The sequence below is a fragment of the Pelodiscus sinensis genome, chromosome 6, assembly GCF_052426305.1.
Source record: "Pelodiscus sinensis isolate ZL-2025 chromosome 6, ASM5242630v1, whole genome shotgun sequence".
Taxonomy (NCBI): Eukaryota; Metazoa; Chordata; order Testudines; family Trionychidae; genus Pelodiscus; species Pelodiscus sinensis.
This window is the reverse complement of record NC_143057.1, coordinates 64,200,001-64,216,752: the sequence shown is the minus strand read 5'-3', so window position 1 is coordinate 64,216,752 and position 16,752 is coordinate 64,200,001.

Here is a 16,752-nt window from a genome sequence, read left to right as displayed (position 1 = left end):
TATGATTGTCTATTTGCACAAAGATGGAAGAAGAGTGCAGCCTAGCCTAGTGGCTACTACATTTGAAAATTATTTAAATTTTTTTTAATATGGATTTTTCTGCATCAGAGCAATTAAAATCAAATGCATATTTTTGCTTTAAGAAGGAAGTAAAAACTCAGTCGTATAATTAACACATCTCAAACATTTCACAATTACAAAAACAACAAAAAATATTTGCCCTTCAGACCACAGAAGAAAAATAAAGGCCCTATCATTAGGGATGTGAATGGGTAACTGGTTGTTGTTTTTGGAATTGTGGGGGGAGAAAGTATTTAGTGACTCTGTCACATTAGAAAAGAGCAAATCATTTAAACAGTCAAGTTAAATTGCCCAGCTGATGAAAAAGTTCATACAGTGATATGAAAGGTACAAAAGTAATGGGCCAGAGAAGTCAGTCCCACTGCCTTGTGTAACTTTTTATTATTTTAAAAGATAGCCCGTTGACATATGGAGGAATTGTTGTTTTGTTTTCTAAAACCATGCAAATGTTTCAAGTCAGATATTGGCTAACGTTAGAAGGACAAAGGATAACAGAAAAACATTCGCTCTTCAGACCATAGAAGAATAAAGGCCCTATTATTCCTGGATAATAGTTAAGCACACAGGAGCAGCCAACCCGAGCAGAGGGTCGCTCCAGCCCCATGCGCAAGGCCAAGAAATGGCAACCCCATACATGGGGGAGGCATCAGCGGCAGCCTCAGACATGTGGGAGAGTTGGCAGCAGAGTGGGAAGGGGGCAGACAGCAGAAGAATCGGCAGCCCCACATGCAGGGGGTTGCTCAAGCCAGGCTGGAGCAGACCCTGCTGGGACCCCTGATTAATTGGTTAACCGTGATTTTACATATCTATTATATCCTAATGGGTAATCATGTTTAGTGTTATGTACAAACTTCAGAGCATAAATCAATACCATTTAGTGTACAGAAAAATAGCAAGTCTCCCCTCCACCAATGCACTTCTCTCTTTACGAACCCCTTCCTTTTTTTCTGCTCACGAGTCTCACATAAAATGCTGACGTATCAGTGCTAATTCTCCACTGCTTTGCATCTAATTTAGTCATTTACATGTGTGTCCAGTGGATGTATAACCCTGCAGTTTTGACGTGGTGACACTGTACAGATTTTGTACAGCTGCAAGTGTTTACACAGAGTGCAAGCCAGTGGAGAAGCAGGTCCATTTTCCACTTTCTACTTACTTACAAAATGTGCAGTAACCAAGCATCCTCAAAATGCAGCTCTTATCCACCCCTGGCGCTTGTCCCTGCTACCACAGCTTTTCAAAACCAGTGAAGCATGTCCCAAAACCTCCTGAATGGAGGCACATTGCAGGGTTCTCACTGCAAAAGATTCCACACTCCAGAGGAGGTTTCATTTGTACATAGGTTTTTGATCTCTGGCACACTGCAGGATCCTCCTTGCTAGCAATAGCTGCACCTCCTTTGAACCATTATGGGCACCAGCAGAGCTCTTATAACATATCAAAGCTCTAAAGATACTGGCTGACACAGCTTAGGGGATGAGAGCCGCACACAGATTTCCCAATGGAGCTTGCATATAGGTTGTGTCTACACTGCAATGAAAATCCTACAGAACTGATTCTCAGAGAGTAGATCATCTGACTTGAGTTTGGGGGGCTTGGGCTACAAGGATAAAAACTGCAGTATAGATATTTGGGCTAGGGCTAGAGCCCTCATGATATCTCAGAGTCAGGGCTCCAGTCAGAGCCCAGTGGGGATGTAAAATTCCATTTAATTAGTTAACCAGTTAAACATTATTTTAAACGGTTAAACTGATTAAGCGGGGCGGGCGGACATATACCTACAGTTTTATATTCCTGCAGCCTGAGCAAGCTGACAGCCAGTTGTATCCATACGCCCACACATATGGATACTTTTATTAGAGTGTATACCAGTGATGGGCAACCTACAAATCAGCTGTTCATGTTGTTCCAGCTCTGGGAGGGAGGGGGAAAAGTGGGGACGGAGCACAAATCAGGCAATTAACATAAGAACGGCCGTACTGGGTCAGACCAAAGGTCCATCTAGCCCAGTATCCTGTCTACCGACAGTGGCCAGCACCAGGTGCTCCAGAGAGGGTGGACCGAAGATAATGATCAAGCGATTTGTCTCCCGCCATCCCTCTCCAGCCTCTGACAGACAGAGGCCAAGGACACTTTTATCCCCTGGCTAATAGCCTTTTATGGACCTAACCTCCATGAAATTATCTAGCTTCTCTTTAAACTCTATTATAGTCCTAGCCTTCACAGCCTCCTCTGGCAAGGAGTTCCACAGGTTGACTACACGCTGTGTGAAGAAGAACTTTCTTTTATTAGTTTTAAACCTGCTCCCCATTAATTTCATTTGGTGTCCTCTAGTTCTTCTATTTAGGGAACTAACAAATAACTTTTCTTTATCAGCCCTCTCCACACCACTCATGATTTTATAGACCTCTATCATATCCCCCCTCAGTCTCTTCTTTTCTAAACTGAAAAGTCCCAGTCACTTTAACCTCTCCTCATATGGGACCCGTTCCAAACCCCTAATCATTTTAGTTGCCCTTTTCTGAACCCTTTCCAAGGCCAAAATATCTTTTTTGAGGTGAGGAGACCACGTCTGTACAGAGTATTCAAGATGTGGGCGTACCATAGTTTTATACAGGGGCAGTAAGATATTCTGGGTCTTATTTTCTATCCCTTTCTTAATAATTCCTAACATCCTATTTGCCTTTTTGACTGCCGCTGCACACTGTGTGGAAGTTTTCAGAGAACTGTTCACGATAACTCCAAGATCTCTTTCCTGATTTGTCATAGCCAAATTAGCCCCCATCATACTGTACGTATAGTTGGGGTTATTTTTCCCGATGTGCATTACTTTACACTGATCCACATTAAATTTCATTTGCCATTTTGTTGCCCAATCACTGAGTTTGGTGAGATCTTCTTGGAGTCCCTCACAGTCTGCTTCTGTCTTGACTATCCTAAACAGTTTTGTATCATCTGCAAACTTTACTACCTCACTACTTACCCCTTTCTCCAGATCATTTATGAATAAGTTGAAAAGGACTGGTCCCAGGACTGACCCTTGGGGTACACCACTAGTTACCCCTCTCCAATCTGAACATTTACCATTTATTCCTACCCTTTGTTTCCTGTCTTTTAACCAGTTCTCAATCCAAGAAAGGACCTTCCCTCTTATCCCATGGCCATGTAATTTACACAAGAGCCTTTGGTGAGGGAGCTTGTCAAAGGCTTTCTGAAAATCCAAGTATACTATATCTACTGGATCCCCCTTGTCCGCATGTTTGTTAATCCCTTCAAAGAACTCTAACAGATTAGTAAGACAGGATTTCCCTTTACAGAAACCATGTTGACTTTTGTCCAACAAATTATGTTCTTCTACATGCTTCACAATTTTATTCTTTACTATTGTTTCGACTAATTTGCCCGGTACTGAAGCTAGACTTACCAGTCTGTAATTGCCAGGATCGCCTCTACAGCCCTTTTAAAATATTGGTGTCACGTTGGCTACCTTCCAGTCATTAGGTATGGAAGCCGATTTAAAGGATAGGTTACAAACCACAGATAATAGCTCAGCAATTTCCCATTTGAGTTCTTTTAGAACCCTTGGATGAATGCCATCTGGTCCCGGAGATTTGTTAACATGAAGTTTTTCTATTTGTTCCAAAACCTCCTCTAATGACACTTCAATCCGGGACAGTTCCTCAGATTCATCACCCACAAAGGACGGTGCAGATTCAGGAATCTCCCCAACATCCTCAGCCGTGAAGACTGAAGCAAAGAAATCATTTAGTTTCTCCGCAATGGCTTTATCGTCCTTGATTGCTCCTTTTATAGCTCGATCATCTAGGGGACCCACAGGTTTTTTAGCAGGCTTCTTGCTTCTAATGTACTTTAAAAACATTTTGTTATTTCTTTTTGAGTTTTTGGCTAGCTGTTCCTCAAAATCTTTTTTTGCTTTTCTTATTACATTTTTACACTTGATTTGACAGTGTTTATGTTCTTTTCTATTTATCTCACTAGGATTGGACTTCCACTTCTTAAAAGATACCTTTTTGTCCCTCACTGCTTCTTTTACATGGTGGTTAAGCCACGGTGACTCTTTTTTAGGTCTCTTGCTATGTTTTTTAATTTGGGGTATACATTTAAGTTGGGCCTCTATTATGGTGTCTTTAAAAAGTTTCCATGCAGCTTTCAGGGATTTGGCTCTAGTCACTGTGCCTTTTAATTTCTGTTTAACTAACCTCCTCATTTTTGTGCAATTCCCCTTTTTGAAATTAAATGCCAGGGTGCTGGACTGCTGAGGTGTTCTTCCCACCACAGGAATGTTGAACACACTCTGAAAATGCTGGGAAGGAGGGGGAGGAGCAGGTAAGTGTGGGGCTATGGTGCCCCAGTGTGTGAGAAGCAAGCGGGGGCATATAGAGAGGCCACAGGATGCTGTAGCCCACTGAGGTGAAGGAGGGCCGTTCATGCAGCCTACCCACTATCTGTGTTGCTCATGCCTGGTGTAGGCATCCTGATGGATGTAGGCATCCAAAACAAAGACACAGAAAGAAGAGGAGCCGCCACGCTTCCTGGGCTATGAAATACTGATAAAGTTTCTTGCAGTAGGTTGTATGACACTGTTCACCCAATTACTAGTCTGCCCATTTTGGCACCAGCAACTTTTGGCCAACTACAAAGGTCAAAAATATTAAATGACTTTAGGCACATGATGCTACCCTTTAACGGGTAAATGTATGGTTAGTAGGTGCCAGTCATTCTCCATACATCATTACTTATTGCGACAGGGCGCCTGCCCTGCACCGGGCCTTTAAGCCCAGGACTCAGGCCTTGAACCTTAGGGTGGCTTGACGAACCCAGCTGAAGCGGTTAGGCTAATGAGAGCCCAGCTGCCAGATATTCAGAGAACTCCGGGTGGCTAGAAGAGCCCAGCTGTCAGCTATAAAGGGAGGAGCACAGTTTGCTTGGGAGAGAGCCAGTGGAGGGCTGGCTGCAGGAGAAGCAGGAACTCCTTGGAGGGAGACAAGCTGGGAACACTCAGCAAAGGCTGGAGAAGGGCCAGCCAGGATTCCCCTGGCTAGGGGCTGGAAACAAAGCCCCTGGCCTGCGGGCAGATCATGAGGCCAACTAGGTAAGCCGAGCCGTTGAGACAAACGCCGATGATGAGCAACCCATACAGACTGTAACTTGCCCTGAGAGGGGCTAGATAAGGACAGTCCGGGGGCACTGAGGCATGGGGGGGAGGACCTGCCCCCTGACACTTATGTACGCATTTACATACTGTCAGAGTCTCAGAATTCAAGACACAAAGTAGCACAGTTCCAGAAATGTCTGGTTAGTCATTAATCCTGCATTTACTCATTATCACAGACTCAAACTATTCAAGTTATCTATTCCAAATCTGTCGTGCTAGGTTTGTCTCCCAGGATAACTCACTGTAATTCAGAGGAACAGAGGCAGGGTAAAGCCTGTCAATAGCTTTATCATTTGTAACAGCGTGTTGGTACTTATACTCCTAGAGCTTCCCAAGCTATGTGGGAATAACATTTTCCTCCTGCTCTGGCAGGCCTCGTCCCTGAGATACAGGCTACACAGTCCCAATGATTCCCCCACCACGCTTCAATCTGGGAAAAGGTAGAGAATAGGATTCTAACCCACTACTCAGTGGGGAGAACTCCATCGAACGTGCAATCAATGATCCATTCCTACTATTGCTGGCTACCAAATCCCCTTGTCACCCTCTACTTTACAGGCGTATGGGAGGATATGTTTAAAATTGGGGGATATTTTTAGTAGATTCACAAATTATAAAGCAAGAAAGGACCACTGTCTATATCCTCTTGTATAAACACAGGACATAGAAATTCCTGAAATATATTGCTGTTAGGACTAGAGTGTATATATTTTAGAAAAAGTGTCTTAGATTTAAATATTTCCAATAATGGAAAATCCACGACAATATTTATGAATTGTTACAATGGCTAACTAACCTCACTGGTAAATCTCTGCATTTTATTTTGAGTTTGAATTTGTGTAGCTTCAGCTTCCATCCATTGGATTTTGTTCACTTTTATTTGCTAGATTGAAAAGCCCTCTATTAAAAATGTTTGTTCCTCATTGCAATTTTTATAGACTGATCGAGTCACCCCTTAATAGTCTCTTTGTTAGGATAAATATATTGAGCTCTTGGAGCCTTACTACACAGCATGTTTTTCGGTCCTTTAATCATTCTGATGGTTCTCTTTGGATACCTCTCCAATTTAGACACCAGAATGGGAGACACTATTCCAGTAGTGATTGCACCACAGGCAACATGACCTCCTTAGTCCTACTGCCTATGCATCCAAAGATCACATTAGACCTTTTGGATGCAGCTCATGTTCATCTGACTTTAAAGAAGCATCAAGAAAGGTAAGAAATAGGTGAAGAAGGAAGAAAAATAATGAAAAGATAAATGGAGAGATGAAGGGCAGAGGCACTGACTTCCACCTTGCCTCACAGATGCTCAATCCCCACTCAGCCCCAGGCTCTGCTTCCACTCAACCCTTTCCCCGCCCCACATCCCTGCCCTGTTCATTCCATCCTCACCCCACTGCTTCCCTCCTCCTCCCCCAAGTGTGCCCTATCCCTGCTTTTCCCCTTCCCTCCCAGCACACTGCAAAACAGCTGATCCATGGTGGGCAGGAAGTACTGGGAAAGGAAAGAGGGAGAAGAATTGATCAGCAGGGCCACAGGCAAGTCAGCAAGCAATAGGGGACAAAGAATAGAGAGGAGCTTGGCTGCCATTGGGTGCTAAGCACCCACTAATTTTTTTCAATGGATGCTCACAGAGTCAACATCTATGATGATGGAGAGGAGATACTGAAAGCTGTAGAGAGAAAAAGAGAGAATGGAATTCAGGGAAAGGAAGAGAAAAGCAAGAGGGGGAAAGACTGAAAAAGTAAGACAAATGAAAAGTGGAATGAATGAGAAGATGATAAAGAATAAAGAGCTATAGTGAATCCTATTTGTTCTTAGATAAATGCCAGAAATGTTATAACTAAATTCAAATAAATATAAAATGTCATGCAAAATATTAGTATTAATGCAACATTTAAAAAAAAAATCAAGCTTTCAATGGTTAGGCATTCCACAGGATGGAAAACTTCTAGGCTTCCAGCTGTTCTGAATTCCCAGAACAATAAGACAGGAAGGATTGCGTACATTCTTTTTCACCTCCAAACATACTTGGTTTTGCCTGAAATGTAAAAATAAGCATCACCTTACTGCACAAACATAAGAAAACAGAACATACATGTTGTAAAAGCCACTGAATTGAATTTCTTCACAAACAGCTCAAGGGGAAGAAAGTTGGTTTAGATGATGTTGACTTATGGACTCTCAATCTCTTACTGTACATTGTAATTAAAACAAAACAACAGCTGAAGGGATTTTGCTACAGCTTTACAAGGAAACAAAACAAAGCAGTAACCTCTGAGCAGAGAGCAAACACAGAACATGAATCTAACCTAATAGGAATTTGTCTGAAAAACTATGAGCAACCAGAAGACACAGGTTATAATGGAAGCTGGAATTCAACCCTAAAGGAATTTCATCAAACTAAAATCTAGTCAGTTTCAAAGTATGAGGTATAGTTTTAGGTATTAAACCTTCTGCTCATATTTTCTGTTGTTTTTTCTTAATTTAAAAGAAAACAGTATCAGTCTCTCTCCTGCGTGAAATCATTAGGCAGCTGGTTTCTTCCAAATGACTTCTTTACCTGACCAGTATACTGCGATTGTTTTCTTTGGGCTCCCTATTGTTTGTTTTATCCATCATTGTTCACAGTTTAACACTTAAAATGTTAACACTGAAACTGACCAGCAGCGGCTGAATCGGGGACGCCTGGGGCAGAGCTGGACTATTGGAAGGGGGGGCTATGAGGGGTCTGGGGTAGCATCCCCCCCACCCCACCCCAGACCTCTCATAGCAGGCACTGCATTTGCTATGTCTGTACAATGGAATCCTTGTCACAGCTAATAACGTAAAGTAATAATAATCCACACAAAAAAAGTAGAGGGAAAAAAAAAGAGTAAATGTAAACCTGTCAATGCACAAGACAAATCAAGTGAACCTAAAAATACATTTGTCTCTAATCCTTTGGTTACAGTCATCTTGGATGTCACTTATGAGGTAAAACACTTCCAGAGAACACTGTGGTTAAGTTGCTATCACTTTAACTATCATTTTGATTGTCTCCAGATGTGATAATAGTAAGCAGGGATGAAGTAGGCAGGGGTGTCTCATGGCTTTAATGGAATTAAGCCTGCAGTTAATTCTAAACCAGAGCTAGTCAACATGCAGCCCGTAGGACGCATGTGGCCCACAGCCCATTTGTTTGCGGCCTGCGGTGCGGTTTGGGTTTACATGGGGCTCAACATGTGGGTGGGAGCCAAAACAAAAAAGTAGTCAATATAATGATCTTCTGTTGAAATGCATTGTAGTAGTTAAAAATTCCTGGACTGTCATTGCTCATTAAAAGTGCTATTTTATGGGTGGAAATCAGGTAAATATTGCATTTTATTTATTATCAAAAGAACTGACTTCAGTGGGGCCTGTGTGTTGTGCAGTCTTGCCTTAATCTTTGTATTCATGCCGGTCAGTGTGAAAGAAGCTATTTACATATATTTGCATGTATATACAACCACACTTATGTTGCAGCCCTCAGCATGTGCTGTGGGTATCATTGGCCCCTGGAGCTTCCCAAGTTGAGTAGCCCTATTCTAAACCATCCCTGAGTTTTATCCCTAACTCCTGACATATACAGGATCAAGTTTTGCATCTACTTTTCCTCCCAAAAGTGACCCCCAACCATTTTAAAGACTTCCCTTTCCCACCCCTCTATCCAGGTTACTTAATTTACAAATTGATCAAAAGATACTTGTCAGCCCATTCCTGCCGCCTATGCTTCCCCATGCTTCCTTTCCTAGCCATATGCATTCCCTATTCCACCTCACTTCTGAAAGTGGTAGATACTCTCCTCTTCCTAAGCCAATTGCTATCTGAAAACTAGGCTGCTCTCTCACTAGCCACCAATGAAATGTTACAATTATGACCAGAAACCACATCCATCCTTCCCCTCAAATCATGGAGTCCCTCATCATGAAGTAATGCAGTTTGCCACAGAATCTGATTACGGATAGTATATGGGATATATGAAACACATATGCCTTGAAGAGTAATGAGTTCCTTGTGGTCCCCAAAAATGAAAAAAACTGTTTATCCCCAAAATAAGATCAACCTAAGACGACATTAAAAAAATGGCTTTCATCACGTGAAATGCTTTGTCTAAGGACCCACAAAATCAGCCAAACTTCCTCTTCCCAAGAATAGAAACTAAAATGGCTACGTGACAGTAGTATCAAGCACTTAGGGTATGTCTATACTACCGAATTTCATCGAGGAAACTAAAGTTGACACACAGAAGTTACCAAAAAAATGTTGCCAAAGCATGTTTACACTTGTTCCGTCTGTTGATAGATTGTGTCCACATCTCAGCTCCTTTATCAACAGTGAAAGCAATGCTCTGTGTCTATGTATCACAATGCCTGGCAGCAGCATATTTTGCTAGATATTGTGGGATCTCAAAACAGTGTGTAGGGCATCTTGGGACCAAGCAAAACATCTTATCCAGCACCATTTCGTTCAGTAGCTTCTGGCATCTTTTTAAACCTTTTTCCAAACCCTGTTATCTGTTGTGTACTCTGGCATCTGCAGCGAGAAAGGAAAGATCTGGGGGTCTCTCACATGCTCTGTTAATTGTCATTAGGACCATGCATATGGTAGCAGAGATCATCTTTAAGTTATTGACAGAGGAAGAAGACCTGGAAGAGCTTGACAATGTGCAGCTGTACTACGTAGACTAGCACTTGTTGGCTAAGGAAACCAGCACTGATGAGTGAAATCACACTGTCATGCCAATGTGGGATGAAGATGAGTGACAGCAGAACTTTAGGATGCACAAAACAACCTTCCTGGAGCTCTGTGCTGAGCTGGCCCCCAATCGGTGTCACAAGGACATCAGAAAGAGAGCTAGCTACCTCTCAGTGGAGAAGACTCTTTGGCAGCTGGCAACTCCCAATTTCTACCAGTCAGTTGCAAGTGTGCAGGGCATATCAGAATGTGTGCGCCATCTGTGGTTCCCCACCTCTACAGTTGGGAAATCCCATGTCTACATAGTCAGACACCAACTCTCAGTCAGCACATTTCTCTGTCTTCCACAACAGAATGCAATTTAATGCAAGTAAGCAGCCAGATAGTAGAGCTGTCAGAGGAACTCAAAGAGTTGCTGTTGACATCAGGGAAGCTTTGAGGGTACTCTGAAATAAACCTCTCTAACAGCTGCTTTCATGCACCTCCCTCCCCCTTCAATGTAACACAATGAGGAATATGCCTTTACTGCCTGCACCTGGGACGGTGATAACTGGTATCTGACTTGTTAAGCAGCGAATAAAAATTCTGAATCATTCTGAAAGTGTGCTTCGATTCATTAGAAAGCAGTACACTTAAATGTAATTAAGCCTCTTCCATCCACCTGGTAAGGAAGGTGCTAGCACAGGGTTACAACTCACAGTTGTGTAGTTGTGTGGGTCCAGGCACTGTAATGACAGCCAGGAGGGGGGTAGGAGTGCTTGGGAAAACGTGGATGCCCAGAGAGAGAAAGGAATGTGAGGGCATGAGGGGGGAGAGGAGTTCCTACACACGGAATTTTGATTCTGCCATGGGGAATGGAGGTCACACAACTCATGTTAGCTTACTGTACGGCTTCACCAAGCACTTTAGGATCTCAGGCTGTTCCTCCATGACCCTGATCATGTGTTGTATGCCCTGCTGGCTTAAGGCTGATTGTCCCTGTGGGTCATGAGTTCCGTTTCCAAGCGCTGTTACTGACATCTGCACTCAGTGACTGATCCAATACCTCCCAATCCAAATCTTTCCTCCTGCTACTGGGTGTTGCCTTATCTGAAGCAAGTGCTCCAAGGCAGCAAGCAGTGGGAATACCAAGGTATCTGATACTAGACACAAAGCACAAAAAGGAGTCTGATAACACTGAGTCCTACATTGTAACATTTCACTTTTACAAACCCCTTTTCCACCATTTTCACTCACTGTCCCACTGGCCCTTGAAAGGAACACATCTTGGCAAACATCTTAATCATGGGGAGTGAAGAGAAAGTGGTGGTGTAATCTGTGCATACAGGCAACAGAAATTGCAGCTGGGTCTAGAAATTTCCCTTTCCAGTAAGAAAGTTAGTTCTAATTAGTTCTAATTATGCCACAATTATCCATAGGCAGGTAAAACTGGGGCAGACATCTCCCTGCCCAGAGTAAGCATGAGGGCATTTCTCCAGGATCGTGGCTTTCGCTCTGATCCTTATGCAGTCCACCTATCTTCTGCTTTGGTTCCTGCACAAGTGATTGATGAATGGTCTGAGCAAGCCTCCTACAACAGGGGAAGGGACAAAACAGCACTGCCGTGGAATCTTAGGCAGAAAAATCTACAAATACAAAAAGTTCCGATAGCCTCTCTCTGCAGGATTCCATTGAGATCACAATGAGCATCAACATCCTGCTTAGCCATATAAATTAGCTACACAGGTATACAGGCAGCTCCTAGAAACACAGCCAGCCTCCTACTTTTCCATGCCCTCAGCCCTGCTCTCCACAAGCCACAGCCACTAACCCTGCACCTCATCCCCTGCTTCCTGGTCCCTGAAAAGTGGCTGCTAAGACTGGCTATGTCCCTCAGCAGTAGAGAACAGTTTCTTATTGCCAGAAGCACTCAGCGATCTACATCAACCTCTTCATCTACGATTTTATCCTCCAGGTTACTTCCTCCACGCACTGCCTCAATGCCCTCTGAGGTATCCACAGGATCTTCACAAAGGAGGTGGGTTCTCTGCCAAGGACTGCATCCAACTCCTTTTAGAAAAGGCAAGTCTTCGGTGAAGCATTAGAGTGTCAGTTTACCTCATGAGCTTTATGATAGGGGTGTCTCAGTTCTTTCATCTTTGTTGTGCATTGCAGCATGTCCCTCTCATTTCCCTTCACAAGGCTTGTGAAATGTGCCTGCACATGTCCCAGTTCCTAAGAATCACTCGCAGCTGGGACTGGACAGATTCCTATCCCCATACACTGATCAAATCCAACAGATCCATGGAAGTCCAAGGAAGAGGAGCATTTGGTATAATGACCAGGCATGGGCACCTAGGAAGACACCATAAGATCACTGGGGCTGGGGGTGGGAGGGATTACTCCAGGTACTCAAGCAGCAAGAAAAAGGGATTTCAATGTTGTGGGGCTTGCAAGGGCACAGGACAGGTAGCTGGTTACCTGGCTGCATGACAGCGGAGTTCAAATTGCTGACCAGAGGGCTTGATTGGGAATTGTGGGCCACTTCCTGGAGGGCAGAATTAGTGACAAAAAGCCACAAGATGTCTGCACTGCGTGTCTGTTAACAACACAAGGAGGGGAAAAGACAGAAGTCCCTCATGGAAATGGAATTTTTGTTTGTCAACGAAAAAGTCCGTTATTGGCAACAAAAGTCATGTTGCACCGTGAATGCTCAAAAGGCATTTTTCCTTGACAAAGCTTGCCAGTGTAGACAAGCCTTCACGCAAGAATCCCTCAATTTGCATATGGATAAAATGCAAATTATCTCCCCCCCCCCCCCCCAAACTTGCTATAAAAGTGACACCTGGCTTTTTTTTAAATGCGAAATGACCCATTTCACAAGATTGGGGGAGGGAGAAGAAATGCAAGTTAAGCAAATTAGAAATGTGGCAGTAAGATCAAAAGTCAAACTGGACAAACTACCAATTTTCACCGCAAATTAGAATCTGCATATTTGTTTGCCCTGAGCCTACATACTTCTATATCTCGAAAATGTCTCTTATAAGCCCCTCCTGGCCCTGCTATCTGCTGCCTGCCTCTTCCTCTCCTTGCTATAAGCGGGCTTCCTTCAGAAGTATTTGCTTATTCCTTATGCACCATGAAAGTTCCCAGGCTGCTGAGGAGACAGTATTTGCTAGACAGCAAACTGGGTCCCTTGGACTCCCCAGTGGGATTACTGATGAACCCGGGAAACTGAATAGCAGATACTGCCTCCTCCGCCACCCAGGAATCTACTTGGCACATATAAATTGTCAGTGCCCTTTGCCCACTGGTATCTGGCTGCTCCTTCTCCAGCACCCCACTCCCATCTCCAGAGGCTCGCTGGTTCCTTCTTTGTGCCCCATTCTGCTCCATGCCTACTCAATCCCCATGCCACCACCTCCTTACTCTCCTCCTCCCCACTCGCCCCCCCATGTCACTTGAGCGTGGAAGTGGGGGAAGGAGAAGAGGGATGCATACGGTGAGCAGTCAGGAGAGGAGCTTCGGAGGGTCGCTCATGGCAAGCAGGCTAGGTAGGGAGGGATAAGGACATGGGCAGAAGAGACAGGAAGGGTGCCTCATGAAGGGGAAGCTTTACCTGCTGCCCATGTTTGTAAGTCCTAAGAATATGAAATTGCTATGTATAAATCAAATAAAGAATGGACTGTGCCCTCCAAATGTATAAGTTGTAAGGATTTTGTTGGTTTTCATTATACTAACTGTGGCACTTTAAAAATAATAGGAATTATCTAGCACGAGGCAGGAGAAATGTTAAAAGATATAAAGGTATACGTTTTGGATATTAAGAGAAATTGCTTTAAAGATGGGATCCCAGATGATTGCAGGGGCCAATAATGAAACAGTCTTTACGAGGACTTAAATATAAAAAGCCACCAACAAGAAAAGGAGTACACCAATTTTTTTATATGCTGTCATCATCTATTGAATACTAATGGAAGCTGCAGAGAAACTAAGAGCTTAAATCTGAACACCTACTTGGAATGTATCCATCAAGAATAAGAAGGTGGCTCCCTGCAGCAGGCCTGAAACTAAGGTATATAAAACTGAGATCACCATGCACTCAAGAGAGTGGAATTAACCTATTACAAGAAGCTGAAGAACTGTAACTGACACCCAAAACAATTTTGTGATAAGGCCTCTTCCCCAACCCCACTGTTGGAAAGATAAGACGAAATCGTGAGATTTCATTTCAAAGATTGTAGTGCCCCTTATTTTCTTTAATATAAATAAACTATAGGTTATCTTTTTCTACACTGACTAATGAGATCTCAAAGAACCATATTTTAGATTCTATCTTTTTATTTTTCCAAATACACTGGCTTAAGAGAGCTTGAAAACAACAACTTGTCCCTTTTGGACCAATCTACTCAAAAAAGTAAGCACACTCTTCAAAGTGCCTTAAAGACGAGTACACCCTTGGAAGTGTGACAAATGTGCTAGGTACCAGAGAACTGACAATCATAAGTAAATGTAATAAGCAATCTTGGTAATTTTGCATTTTTCCTTGATAGAACTTGATAGAACAAACAATGATTTTATTGTTTGTGTAGTATATATATTCGGCTGGGTCTCCATTTGAGTGGTGAACTGTTGGTTATACATATTAATGTGCTTGTGTGTGAATTAATTGTTAATTGGCTAACAATAAGCAATAATCCTGATTTGAGACACATTGTTCAAGTTAAAAGTTTACCTGAAAAGAATCCTGCATTAATCTAACAGTCCCTTGACTCAATGTAAAGGGGATTATCCAACCGGATTTTATCAGATCATGTCTCCACATGCAACCTTGCAGTGACACAGTTGCGCCAATGCAGCACATCTGATGAAGACACTGTGTAGTGATGGGAAAGAGCTTGCGCATTGACATCATCAAACCACCTCTGAATGTCACAGTGCTGTCCACACTGGTGCTTATGTTGGCATATCTTCAGTTATTCAGGGACAGGTTTATTCACAAAACCTGAGCAACATAAGTTATATCAACATAACCTCTAGTGTACACATAGCCTTATATACTGGCAAACCTCGTTTGTTAGATTTAACGTTTAAATTTAACTGGCATGCTGCCAAATTCACAAATTATCTTCATTTCATGCTTACAACAGTGGTCCCTAAAAGAGAAGCAGAAGTCTTTGAATGTACTGCCCAACCAGTCATTAAAAGTTGGTTCTCATTAAAACATTTATCTGCTGTCTGTCATCCAGCATCTGCTCAGCAGGAGCATTCCATACAAATCTGTAATCAGCTTTCATGTTAGCTTTCAGGCTCATCTGTGAACACAGGCACTAATATGGGCCAATCATATGGCAGACGTTAAAAAACAACTACATGCCAAAAGAAGGGAAGCAGGGGACAGGAAGAAAAGCATTGCCTCCTGTTAGCACAACAAAAGAAATTTGTGCTTCAGGGAATGGGTGTGGCAGAGAGCTACTGGAAAAGTTAGGAAGGGAGCTGGAAATGGAAGAGGTAAGAGTAGGAACATCATTTCCTAACTATGTTGTCTATCATGGAGTTTAATACTACTAGACTTTTGAAGATTCAAGTACATTTTTAATTCGAACCCTACACATTGGTCTGCAAAGTTCTAGACTAGCAATTTTCTCAAATTCTCCCCCAGTTGCATTTCCACCAATGTAAGTGCTACTCCAGTCAGAGCAAAGGCATTTAACACAATGTCATCTAAACCTGCTTAGGCCACTACACTTCCATGATGAGATACACACTTTTGTAAAATGAGCACCATGTTCTTCTCATCTCATAGGTCCTTCATTCCAAAACAGGCATGCTACCCAACCACAGCCTCATAGCTCTTGCACCTCTTATACCACTAGCAACATGCAGCAACCTGCAGAGGCAATTTGTGATGAACTATGTGGAGGGGTCAACATGCCCCCTCAACTTGGCTTGTACAACGGTGCATGCTCAGTAGCACTGACAAAGCCAGCAACCTTCATTTGGCTTCTTCTTCCGCTGCTTCCCCACCCCCACCCAGCCATCAGAAGGCTTGAGTTATTTCTGCCCATATAATACCATTGGGTATGTCTACACTACCCTCCTATTTCGAACTAGGAGGGTAATGTAGGCATACCGCACTTGCAAATGAAGCCCGGGATTTGAATTTCTCGGGCTTCATTTGCATAAGCAGGGAGCCGCCATTTTTAAAACACCGCTGGTTCAAACCCCGTGCAGCGCGGCTACACGGGGCACGAACTAGGTAGTTCGAACTAGGCTTCCTAGTTTGAACTACCGTTACTCCTCATTTCACGAGGAGTAACGGTAGTTCGAACTAGGAAGCCTATTCGAACTACCTAGTTCGTACCCCGTGTAGCCGCGCTGCACGGGGTTCGAACCAGCGGGGTTTTAAAAATGGCGGCTCCCCGCTTATGCAAATGAAGCCCGGGAAATACAAATCCCGGGCTTCATTTGCAAGTGCGGTATGCCTACATTACCCTCCTAGTTCGAACTAGCGGGGTAGTGTAGACATACCCCTAGTTACTGTAAGACAGGGTGGGGAACCTAATGCCAGGGGCCAGGATGCGGCCCTGATTTGCCTGGATCAGGCCCTCCGAGGCTTGGCGTTCCTCCCAGCCTTGTGTTCTAGTCCACAAAAATCTACTAGCCTGGGCCCCCCTAGGTTCCTATGTAGGAGGGAAATGTGGGGAATGTCTTTTATCATTCAGGGGTCACGTCAGTAAAGGGGTTTTGTTTGTTTGTTTTGTTGGGGTTTTTTCCTTTCACTTGTGTGAGGCCCTC